The sequence below is a fragment of the Mauremys reevesii genome, linkage group 13, assembly GCF_016161935.1.
Source record: "Mauremys reevesii isolate NIE-2019 linkage group 13, ASM1616193v1, whole genome shotgun sequence".
NCBI lineage: Eukaryota > Metazoa > Chordata > Testudines > Geoemydidae > Mauremys > Mauremys reevesii.
In genome coordinates, this window is record NC_052635.1 from 27,826,531 (window position 1) to 27,838,643 (window position 12,113).

A 12,113-nucleotide genomic window follows, 5' to 3' on the forward strand; every position below is an offset into this window, starting at 1 on the left:
GGTCTTTGGTATAAATTGCCATTGCTCCATTAAAGCGAATGGGAATGTTTATTTTGATGGTGGGCTGCCCCCATGTGATATACCAAGCCACCAATGCATGACATCTGGGAGCTGACATTAAATGCTTGATCCAAAAGAAGAGGTAATTAAACGATAAATAAATAAATAAATAAATATGAGAAATGTCTGACTCTTAAGTTTTTGCCAGTGTCGGTATCACATTGTGATTTTATTCTTCTCTGTAATGTTGACGTTGAATGATTCCTTCCTGTTAAATGTTTGATTTATTTCCAACTGGAATTAATTAGTGGTCATTTAGGAACATCACTGTGCCACACACCACAGACCTTCAGATCTTTGAACTGAATGCAGGGATGGAAATCTAATTCTCCAGTGTAAATTAATATGTAAATATACAGTAGTCTAAACTGTCATTTAATGTTGGTTAAAGGAAGCTTTTTTTTTTAAATGTTGTTGATAATTAAGTTCATAGGGAGACAAATCCAACTTAGCTGTTCTAAATGTTCATGGAGGGTAATGTATGAATGACACTTGTAGCATTCAGGTAACAGACCACTCTGTCCAAAAAAAAAAAAAAAGAAGAAGAAAGTGTGAGAACATGTGTCATTTCTCCAAGTTCTCTGACCTTGAGTCCTATACTGGAGATTAGCATCTTGCCCAAAGCTAGTTGATAATTGTTAACGGTTCCGAACAGAGCGGGTTGAAAATTCCAATTTCAGTGGAAAAACTGGGTCCGTTTTTCAAGTAGACCTGGTTAATATTTTTCAAATGCAAACAGGATCTAGTTTTTATTTACTTTCACAAATTTTCACCCATTTTCCTAGTTTGAAGTGAAGCTTCCTAATCTAGCTGGAGTCACTGGTCAAAGTCTGCAGCAGCTCCATTGTTAAGGCACTAGAGGCAAAACTGAAATTGCTCTTTCACACTTTAATGACTTAAATTACTGAGCCAGAATAAGAAATTAATCAAAAGATGACTGAATTCTTAATGTAATTTTAAAAGACAAATATTAACTGACTTTATCAGAGGAAATGTCTTATAATACACTCCCTCCCTGAAATGTCATTCTATTTTGTTTAAGCAAAATAATCCATCACCACAAACTCCATATCTCCATTTTAAGAATTAAACATATAGTTTTTCACTTTACTCAGTATAACTCAGGGAACATCTACACTTTGAGCTGGAGTTGTAATTTCCAGGTGGAGCTAGGCATACCAGCACTATCTCTGATAGAGCTAGTGTGCTAAAAATAGAAGCGTAGCTTCCTCAGTGCAAGGGCTAATAGCGATGGGAAGCGCTAACTGCCCAAGTACTCATGCTGCTGTAGCTACACTTCTGCTTCTTGTGCATGTGCTCAGTCAGAACTAGCATGGCTATATTTGCGTGAGCTGGAAATCACACCTCAGCACGAGGCATAGACATATCCTATGTTGATCTATATCAAGAAAAGCCAGTGGGACCACCATGTTCACTTGGCTACCTCTATTTGCTCAGTGCTGCCAGTCTGTTCCCCTGGCTCTCCACATGCCTTTCTTGTACATATCCCTACTGCTTCTTACTTGGTTTAGGTCTCCCCTGTTACCTCCTTGGCCCAAAGGGCTCCTCAGTCTTGCTACTGAGTTGAGGGAGAGTGGGGTCGGGGTATGTGTTTAGCTGGTTGGCTCTATCAACCAGCCAGCTAATCTATGAATTTACTGTTTGTTCCCTCAGCCTCGGGCTGCTGGCTAGCATCCAGTTCCTGTTCTGCCTGTCTCCCTAAGGATGCACACGTCCAATTCCTCTGAAAAAGGGGCAACTTTCTCTTTTCAGAACTTCAGGAAAGGGTTCTTTTTAATCTACTGTAGGTACTTACATGGCTCCCGTTACAGTAGTGTCTGGGTATCTTGCAGACCTTCCTGTATTTATCCTCCCCACACCCCTGTGAGGCAGGAAGGTGCTGTTTTGTGTCACTTCACAGACAGACTAACGCAAAAGCAAACACAGTACTCTAAGGACGTTCCCAAAGTAGCAATTATTACCCCTTTAATAAAGAGGGGGCATGCCGCACACCACAAACTAGGAGTGCTGGGTAACAGGCCACACCCTGAGCACAGTCACACCCCCTTGAGGGTATGCAGTGCTAGCCACTCTCTTTTGCACTCAGTGTTAGTTGCAGCACTGTGCTTCCTGTGTGTGTGAACGGGGGAGAGGGTGAAGGAGGTGGGGAGGGGGCTTTATGCACTCTGGTCTGATTCTTTGTTACATGTATGCCTCTTTAAGCCGCTCTGCATTGTGAAGTGGCCTTAAAGGGGGGTGAAAACAGCTCTTGACCCTGCCCGAGTCTTTCTTAGCTGTTCCCAGACCTGGTGTAGGAGCATGTGGGATGGGGAGAGGCTGTGTCTGGAGTGTACCAGGCTGTGGTTGTTGTCTGCTTTAACTTGTCCTGGGGTTGTCCCCTGAATGACTCAGCGTATGGGGAGCATTTGCTACCCCATACATTCCTGTTCCCAGTGCAGGAACAGATTAACTGAGAATCAGGGTCTGATGTTCTCCAACCTAAAGAATGGTGCAGCAGATTGCTCCCCCTGTGTGCTTGGGAGCTCTGGGAGGCTGCTCTCCCTAAAGTTCAATCCCTCTTGGGGCTCCTCTTGGAGCTGGTTGCCTTGGCATTGTCTCTCACTGAGCAGATGTCTCCATTAACCCTCATATTGTTAAAATTTTGGACATCTGCAAAATAAAAAACACAATAAAATGTCAAGATCCCAATGCTTCTGTGCTTCACTTGTTTAGATTGCTGCCTCCATTGTCTACATTTTTGGGGGGGCTTGATTCTCTGCTCCATGGCCCCAGCTTTACACCAACATACATCCACTGATTTCAGTGCAGCTTCTTTGGGGTAAAACTGCTTTCACAGAGTGGAGATGTAGGCGTTTCTTTTGAAAGAGCAACTTGGCTTCCCTTCAGGAATGGCACCAGGAGTTTTTGCTTCTAGACAGTTGTCAACAGTACTGACAAGGTGATCTTTGGTGTAATTCTTTGTCAGGGATGAGTTTGCACCAGGTCCCGTCATTTGCCCTCAGTTAAATCAAAGGCCAACGATAAACAATTTTAAGACTGTTTTGAAAATCCAGTTGCTTCAGTGACATTTCAGTGTAAATGTTTGATGCCAAGTCTTTGGGAGGTGCTCATTGGCTGGGTAGAGAGTATTGAAAGGGTGTGTGTGTTCTCTGCTTGGTCTACAAAGCTTTAGCTGTGCAACTGCTTTTAGTATTAATGAGCTAAAGCTCCACACATCAAGCAAAAAATCTACTCCTGGTAACTGTGTACCTGCTGTCCCTTGGGATCTTTATGGGAATGGTGCATCTCAAGAGATTCTTTCAATGATGCAACATGTCAGGATAAAGAAATAAGGGGATAAAGTTAGACACAGATCCAGAGAAGTTGAGTCGGTGCAAGCATTACTACATGAAGAAATCAGCTTATAGTGATACCAACCTTTATCCTCCTGGTCATGGGCTGCTCCACTCTTGAAAGGTACCATCTTTTGAGCAGTACATCACCACTGTCTAAGCTTGATGATATATGATGCCCATACATCCTTACAGCGGGAGTGCACTGTGATGATGTATTGGCATAATACATCATGGACAGAGTTCAGCCAGGTGATGTATTAGTGCCCTCAGAATGTATTACTCAAATGGTGGTATTGTTCAGGGATAAACCCAAGCCAAGGAGTGGAGTCAATTTAATTACAGTGCACATGATAGTCCAGTGCCAGGAGGCACTTTGGCACCAAAATGCTGGCATCCTGCGGAAATATGAGTCGTGGTTCTCTGTGCCATTGAGTTACATCACAGTGTACCGTGAGAAGTGCCATAATTAAAAAAAAAGTCATTTTTTCAGAGAGGAAAACATAGGAGGACAACTTAGAGCTGTGGATAAAGCAGAAGCCCGGTGTGCTTCTGTGGACAGTCCAGAGGGCTAAGGTATAAACAGGTAGTTTCTAGCTATCCACAAATTCTGTTAATATGTGGGCACTAGCTCAGCATCTTGGGGAGAGGAATGTTTCTGTGTGTGTGTGGGGGAGGGGGTTGTGTTCTCTTTCTTTGTCAGTAAAGCTAAGAATTGCTTTGTTTAATGATGAAACACTTAAAGAATGAAACATCCCATTTGACATAACTACTCTTCTTGCCCACCAGTACTAGAGATGGGCCTGGAGCCTAACCTGACATACATATACACTCCCTCCAGCTCCTGAAATATTCATATCAGGATTTGATCCCATCACTCGGATATAATGCCTTTTCCCATTGCCCCTTTCAGTGTCTGCACAAAGAGTGAAATTCTGGTCTTATCAGAATTAATGGCAAAATCCCATTAACATTGATAGGGCCAGTATTTCACCCAAGTGCTTTGATAACACATTTAGACTTGTGATCAAGCAATCTCTTGGGCATCCTCCCATAGAGAGTTGATCAACAAAGAGGAGACATTTTGACCATTAAAAAAAATCCTCTTCGTCAATATGAAATTTCAAAATTATCAAAGTCCCACTTCATAGGTGATCCAAAAAACAGGAAAAAGGACTTCACAAAACATATTGGTGTAAATCTTTCCCTGTTAGAAATTATTTCTAAAATCAACAAAAAGTGTCCATGACATTTCAACCAGTTCTACTTGAATGTAAGGTTTTGGTAAGATTGTCCCTATGCCCAGTAATTTTTTGGTGTCTGTCCTTCCGATAAATAAGGAAAACAATTTGGATCTATACGCTCTTTCTGGGCAGCCAGATCATACATCAAGCCAAGTGAGGTCTTAATTTTTCCATGGCATTCTTTGGCTGCAATGGGAAGATTCTCTAGGAAAGTCTATGTATGGATTTTACTTTGCCTTGGAAAGTAAACACCAATCATGATAGTGCCTCCAATTTAGCATACTCCTCTGGAGACTTGTACCTTATGTTGTTCTGACTTTCATTCAAGAGCTGCCTTTTGGACCCACTAGAAAATCTTGATCCCACTGCAGTCCAACGGGAGTTTTGTTACTGACTTCAGCGCGGCCAGATTTCACCTAATATCCCTATCCCAGGGGCTTTTGATCAGTGGTTAGTTGGGATAGTTTTTTAAAAAAGTGAAATGTTTATATTGATTCAGAGCCAAATAATTTGGTGTTACAGTGTGTTCGGTTTATAGAGCTAAGCATTTTACCAAAAAAAGAAATAAATTGTCTTACAGATGGGACGATTGGGGTGCAAAGACATCGAGTGACTTGGCCAAGGTCACACACAGACAGCAGATTGGCACCAGGGCAAGGAAAAGAATCTGAATCTTCTGAATCCCACATAACTATCCAATGCATCTGCATGATCTTATTACTCTATCCCCACTTCTCTCCTATTTTTTTCCCTTAGGGCATGCCTACAGGTCCGTTTACTGCACAGCAAACTAGGGTGGAACTATACAGCAATGCAATGTGCCATGCAGTGTCTGTGTGGAGCCTACTATTGCACGCTATACATTCCATAGAATGCGTGGACGTACTGCTGATTCAAACTGCAGTGCCTCAGAGTGCATTAGGACAATCTCAGTGGGCATCACCTAGTGTGTGGCATGTTGGGATGCTGTAGATAATCCCCCCAGCCCCAGCTTGCTGCTCAGTAAGTGTATGTGTAGACTCATTTGTTGTATTGTTTCATTGCATGTACTTGCCTAGAAATAACTGCTATGGTGCATATGTGGGAGGGATAGGCTGCTGTAGATGAGTGCAGGGTAAATCCCAAGGCACTTGGGCTGTTTGCACATCAGGATTCTGCTTTTATGACCCTGAGCATTCCACCTGCCACTTCCCCCAGCACTGGCAGCACACAGATTGGCACACATGCTGTGCTGTCTTTGGCCGCTGCATTTGTTTAAATCGACGCTGTGGCTTAAAACATGCAGGGGGGGAGTAGCGCTGCACAGAGCAGCAGTGACTTAGGCTGCCTTTTGCAACTCATCAGTGTGATGTCTTTTGGAGGGGAATGTGCACAGTTCAGTGAGTTCCCTAAGGACACACCCCTGCACACACCACCAAATATATTGATGGCTGTGCAATGGTGGAAGTGGCTTTTCCCTGATGCCATCTTCTGTGACTTAGTCCTTCTCCACACTGCTCATCAGAGGAGCATATGGCTCAAAGCGATCAGTACACTCTCATGGTAGCTGTTGTAATTGATTCTATAAATAGGGTTTCCTCTTGCCCAAGTCTTTGCCAGCTCAGCTGTTTTTATTTTTAACAGGAAGCCAGGTTGATTCTTAGCAGAAATATATTTTTTTAATATCTTTAATAAACATAAAAAGATGCTGCATCTGACTAAAAGGGAAGGTGCCCCTTGGATATTTTTAAAGCTTCCAAAAATAGTCTCAAGTCACAGACAAAGCTCATGTAGCCAGCAGAGCTGTAGGAAGCATGGTAGTATGGAAAAGATTATGCCAGCTAGTGCCATCGGCTGGCTTCTTTTGGGAGGGAGACCAGGAGAACATGTGGCACAAAGACAAGGAAGGGGAACAAATTGGGGATTGTCCTGTCTAATGCCATTGAGTGAAGCAGTAATGAGCAAAAGCAATACTTAACTTGAGAACACTAGAGGGACATCAGTGATGGAATCAGGAGTAGGAGAGCAAGAATCACAAGATAGTGAGAGATTTGCCACTGCTTGCATTAAACATTCAGTAGCATTAGACAGATTTTTTTTTATCTTGCTTCAATCAATGAAAATACAATTGTGGACATCTCACTCAACTTTACATGTAAACGTTTGCTATTTCATTTCAGGGGACTTTCCCCCCCTCAGGTTTAATTTTTCAGGGAGATTTGACAAAATGGCTCTTGTCGCTTCATCTTTGATTCCACTTTTTGCTTGGAATGAGTCCCCTTTACTCAAACTTTGCACTTTTACCAAAACACAGATCCATTTGCAAACAAAATATACTGAGAAATGGTCAGTTTTTCAGGAAAATGGGGCCAGTGTTCAAGCTCATGCTCAAATCTGTTTTTTTTTAAAACCAACCCTTGCCTTTCAGCAGTTCCGCTAGCCTGCATCTTTCTCGCACTTCTGACTGGGATTCCCTTTGTGTGAGAGGGTGCTAGCAAGTGGCTAAGAAATCCAGGAGGAAGAATGATTTTGTGGGTATCTTACTGGGATGGACTGGGATTCAAGATCAAGGTTCAATTCCTGACTCTACCACAAACTTCCTGGGTGGCCTTGGGCAAATCGATTTACCTCTCTGTGCCTCAGTTCCCCATCTGTAAAATGGGGATACTTCCTTTCTCTCCATTTTTTGTCTCCTATCTATTTAGATAGATAGCTCTTCAAGGTGGGGACGATAGATAGCTCTTCAAGGTGGGGACTGTTTTCTTTATACAGTGCTGAGCACAATGGCGTCTGGAGTACACCACTACATAACCATTTTATATTACAACAATCCCGGCAGGCGCTTCTGTAATCTAGATAATAAAAACACTGGAGATGGACTTAAACTACTTCAAATGTTGGTGCATCAGATAAAATTTAATGTGAATCTTACCAGCTTTTTGGTGGTCCCTCTCTGCTTATTTCAGTAAACATGCTCTAATGAATGCCAGGACAAGTGATGGATTAACACAGGTGTAACCATGAAGTCCTTTATAGGGTTAAGTAATGCTGCCTGAGTATATTACACGTCACCCTCCTTCCAGTTGGGTGCATTGCTGTCATGCACAAAGGCCTTTGTTCTTGACCACTAGAGAAGGCGGTGCAGAATCTCTTGGTTCCTCTGCAGTCATTAGGTTGTGTATACATGAACCTGGAAAAAACCTCATGAGAGTAAGATTGAGAGTCCATGTTTTCTGGCTTGATTGCATTTTTTTTACTCATGTGGAAAGGAGCTTACGGTTTGGCAGGTGCCTATGAAATGCCAAAAGCCCTGAGGGCCCTGAGTTTGTTTTTTCAGCTGACGTTAGGAAGGGACTGGCCGGACTCAATGGACACCACAAGGTACTTGGGTTTATGGATGAAGCCATGCAGATGGAGATCAAAGGTTGTGAACAGCTGCTGTGGCACGCAGTGGGGGCTGAGAGAGGTCGGGCACTGGAAATTAATTTCTTGGATGGTTAGAGCCAAGGTTTAATAGCAGACTTGGAAAGTATAGTGATTGAGTTGACTGCTAGCAGAACGTACAGTTCAGATCAAGTAAAAGGAAGGAGCTAAGGGTTTTTGTGTATCAGTTGCAAGAGAAAGTCTAATGGCTTAACAATATGCAGCCTCAATAAGACACATTATAGCTGCAGCTTCTAGTGAGCTACTTGCTGCTGTTCTGGGGTAGGGGGTAGAGACTCAGAGAGGCACACCTCATGTACTGCTACATTACTTTTAACAAATGATAAATTTCCAGGGCTGGACTAATGCACAAAGTGAAGAAAAGAAGTAAACATGCAGTGGAAGTCTTGTTAATTTTAAAGTGGACTAGAAGAAACTGAAAAATCAGTCGTTGCTGAATAGAAAATAACACATTTAGGGTGCGGGGGGAGGGTGTCTGTTCGGGGGCAGAGGACATATATATATATATATATATATATATATATATATATATATATATATATATATATATATATTTAAATTACTAAACAACCCTATACAATATTTATTGTCCTGGAAGCAGGGCTGGGGGATCCAGTGTGTCTAGAACAGTGTTTCTCAAACTGGGGCTGCTCCTTGTGTAGGAAAAGCCCCTGGCGGGCCGGGCCGGTTTGTTTACCAGCCCCGTCCACAGGTCCGGCCGATCGCGGCTCCCACTGGCCGTGGTTCGCCGCTGCAGGCCAATGGGAGCTGCTGGAAGCAGCGTGGGCTGAGGGACATACTGGCCACTGCTTCCAGCAGCTCCCAATGGCCTGGAGCACCGAACCGCAGCCAGTGGGAGCCGCGATCGGCCGGACCTGTGGACGGGGCCGGTAAACAAACTGGCCCGGCTCGCCAGGGGCTTTCCCTACACAAGCGGTGGCCCCAGTTTGAGAAACACTGGTCTAGAACAAGAACTGACAAGTTTTGAAAGATTAAACTGGGTCTTTTTAACCCCTGTTTTTCATTTCCACAACCTTCTGTGCTTCAAAGTTCCAGGCATTCAAGCAGCCTTTGGGATTAGACCTGCAATGACCTAATGATGCAGATTTAAGTGTGATCTTGTTATGAACTTAACTGAAGCTTGATAATTTATCTAGAACTTTCCTTAGGTTTTCTAGAAAATGATTTAAACCTAGTTATGAGAACTTACTGTAGTTACACTTTCTTCGAATTGAAAATACATCTTGTTACAAGTAATACTTGGCACTTAAAATATTAAAATATTAAAATATTTTGAATGCAAACTACTCTATAAGCAATATCAAATCCTCCCAACTGCACACTGGAGTAGGCAGGTAAATAAGTATTCTTACTTTACCAATTGGGACCTGAAGAAGAGAGGCTGTGACTTGCTGAAGACCAGAGGGAGGCAGTGGAACAGTCAGGATTGGATCTGATTGCTAGTTCCTGATTGCTAGTCAAACCACTACATATGCCTCTTTAATAAGTGTTGTGGAAACATGCTATCTGAGGTTCTGTTTTCACAGAAGTCAGAGCAGATACTCCCCCAGTGGAATCTTCAACCTTCTTGAAGTGGAGCTGTTCATCTGACAGTCAAGCAGTTCTGGTGTAGTTTGTAACCAGAGCCATCACTCTGCTTTTGGAGAAGTCTCTCTGGAGCTCAGAAAGCTTATTGGAATTCTCCCACCCTGCAAAAAAGTAATCTGAAGGTTTAGTTCAGGGGTCAGACCACTGAAGTGGGACTTGGTTGGTCTGAGCGTAAGTCATGGTTGCACTTTAGACTTCCTGTGTGGCATTGGGCAAGTCATTCAATCTCTCTGGGCTGAGTTCTTTGTAAAATGGGAATGATACTTCATGTCTCTTCCCTTTGCTTGTGTTGCCTATTTGGGTGGATAGCAAGTCCATGACTTGAAGAGCTATGAGTGTGGTTACAGCACCTAGTGCAGCAGGCCTATAGGTGTTACCTTAATATGAATACTAAAAATCAAAAGCTGGTCATTTCTCAAGAGCAGGCTCTTTCTATATTTGTTTTTCTGTTCCTAGTCCGAGTAAGGGTTCATAATACTGAGACCTAGTAAAAGTATGTGTGAGTGATAATACCGTAATATATCACAGCCATGCAAAAAGTATTAGGCTGAACTCAGTTTTCAAACTCTCCCATGCGTGGGCTTTGGGTAAGAGATCTTGTCTGGATTTGCTTTAAAAGCACCTTCCCCTTCTCCTTCTCCTCTTGAGAATTCCCTTTCTTGGCCATTTCCTGGAATGATCTGAAGCTTTGGCTTCCTTCTCCATAATATAGTTCTTTCTCGGCAAGATGCAACACCTCAACCAAAGTTAATTGAGTGACACTGATTGTCTGACTAGACACAGGTGCTTCTCTCTCCCTACCTGCTGTTGCTTGCTTTGTTCGCTAAATAAACATTTTATTTGTGCCCTCTGGGGGGCAGAAGCAAGGGTGAAAGCTCCATGGCAGTCTTCTGTTTGGGGACAGTACCCCTCGTTCAGTCAGCTCTGGACTCTGTCTGGTAAAGTGCAGTGTGTGTCATTTGTCCCATAACTGGTGAAAAGGGCCTACAATATAAGAACATGCAGCTACTGAATGGGGACCCACGGGCGCTAAAGTTTGTGGTGTTTTGGTTTAGCGTTCTCCTTGTAAAATTCTCTGTGCCTGTGGGAGTCTTGAAGCTGAAGCACCAATAATTCTGGCTGGGAACTGTTCAGCTCCCCTGCCCTCACCTCTTAATCCTTACTTGTAACACACCATGCGGTTTCAACCCCAGGCGTGTTATGAGTTGAGACACTGATTGTGGTGCTAAATTGGGCCAGCTTGCATGCTGGGCTCTGTTAGGTGGACAAAAAAAAATCATGATTGTTTACTTTAGAAAGGAGATCAAGAAGGGAGATGTAAATGTATATGAAAAAATGAATGGTGCAAAGGAAGTAGATCATGAACTTCTGTTCTCCCTGTCTCATAACACAAGAGCAAGGGGACAATCAATGAATTAAAAGGTAAGAAATTCAAATCAGGTAAAAGGAAATAATTTTTCACATAGAACCTTATTGGACCATGGAACTCATTGCCACATGAAATCACTGAAGCCAAGAACTTCTCAAGATTCAAGAAAGAGCTGGACACTTTTATGGATATAATTATGATAACTCTGGATATTCTTTAATATATTTTGGAAGGGATATTAGTTGTGCTTCAGGGTTTTAGCCAATGTCTATTTGATTTCAGGATGAGAACTAATGTAGAGGCCTGATTATCACAAATCTACCTACTGTGGAATGATTCTCCCCCCGAAGCATCTGGGATTGGCCACTGTCAGACAGGATTCTGGACTGAATGGACCATGGTTCTGAACCAGTTGGGCAATTCTTGTGTTCCAAAGAAGGACAACTGAAAGGATTTAAACACGGTGTCTTCTCCTCAACCCAACCCTATTTTCCATTCCTTCTTTCTCCCTCTAGAAACTTTGATCTTGCAGTTGGCATGTATATCAAAGTCAACATGTTCCTTCTCCAAAACTGTGCAAAATGAATGAGTTCATAACAGTGGTGAGCTGTAACAGTTTTAGTAAGGCATGCAACAACTCACTGGCACACTTTAGCTGGTCCAAAATGGCATCCTCCATGGGGCATGGTGTGGTGCCTGTGAGGTCACACTGTGTGGTGGGTACCATTTTGCTCTACAAAACGATATTTTCCGTTGAGTCTGGATGGAATCATCCCACGATTTGGATCTGGCTCATGGGCCACAACTAGTTGGCCAATAAGCAGCAAGTTGGGCATGCAATGCATGTCTTGCCGCCATAGATGGTATACCATTGGTTCACAGGAAGAAAAGGAAAAGTGTCCCAAAGGCAAACAGGTGAATTATTTCATTCTAGTATACAGCCTTGCAGACTATTTATCATAACTGGTAGCTTTGCATGGTCACTAATTTTTCTCTACTTCTGCTGTAGTATTCCAGTTAGACTTGAAGGTTTGCTCTCATCCTTCTTGTCCCAGT

The 12,113-nt window shown here is 42.9% G+C and overlaps 2 long non-coding RNA genes across 2 annotated transcripts in view; both read left to right on the forward strand.

Moving 5' to 3' along the window:
- The window catches only part of LOC120381277, a 301,408-nt gene that overhangs the window by 24,802 nt on the left and 264,493 nt on the right, over positions 1-12,113 (forward strand). The gene's annotated exons all lie outside the window — the stretch shown is intronic.
- LOC120381281 overlaps positions 5,542-12,113 on the forward strand; it is a 44,761-nt gene continuing 38,189 nt past the window's right edge. The window contains exon 1 of the long non-coding RNA XR_005588007.1: positions 5,542-5,659. This is a non-coding gene — a long non-coding RNA (uncharacterized LOC120381281). The remainder of the gene's footprint in view (positions 5,660-12,113) is intronic.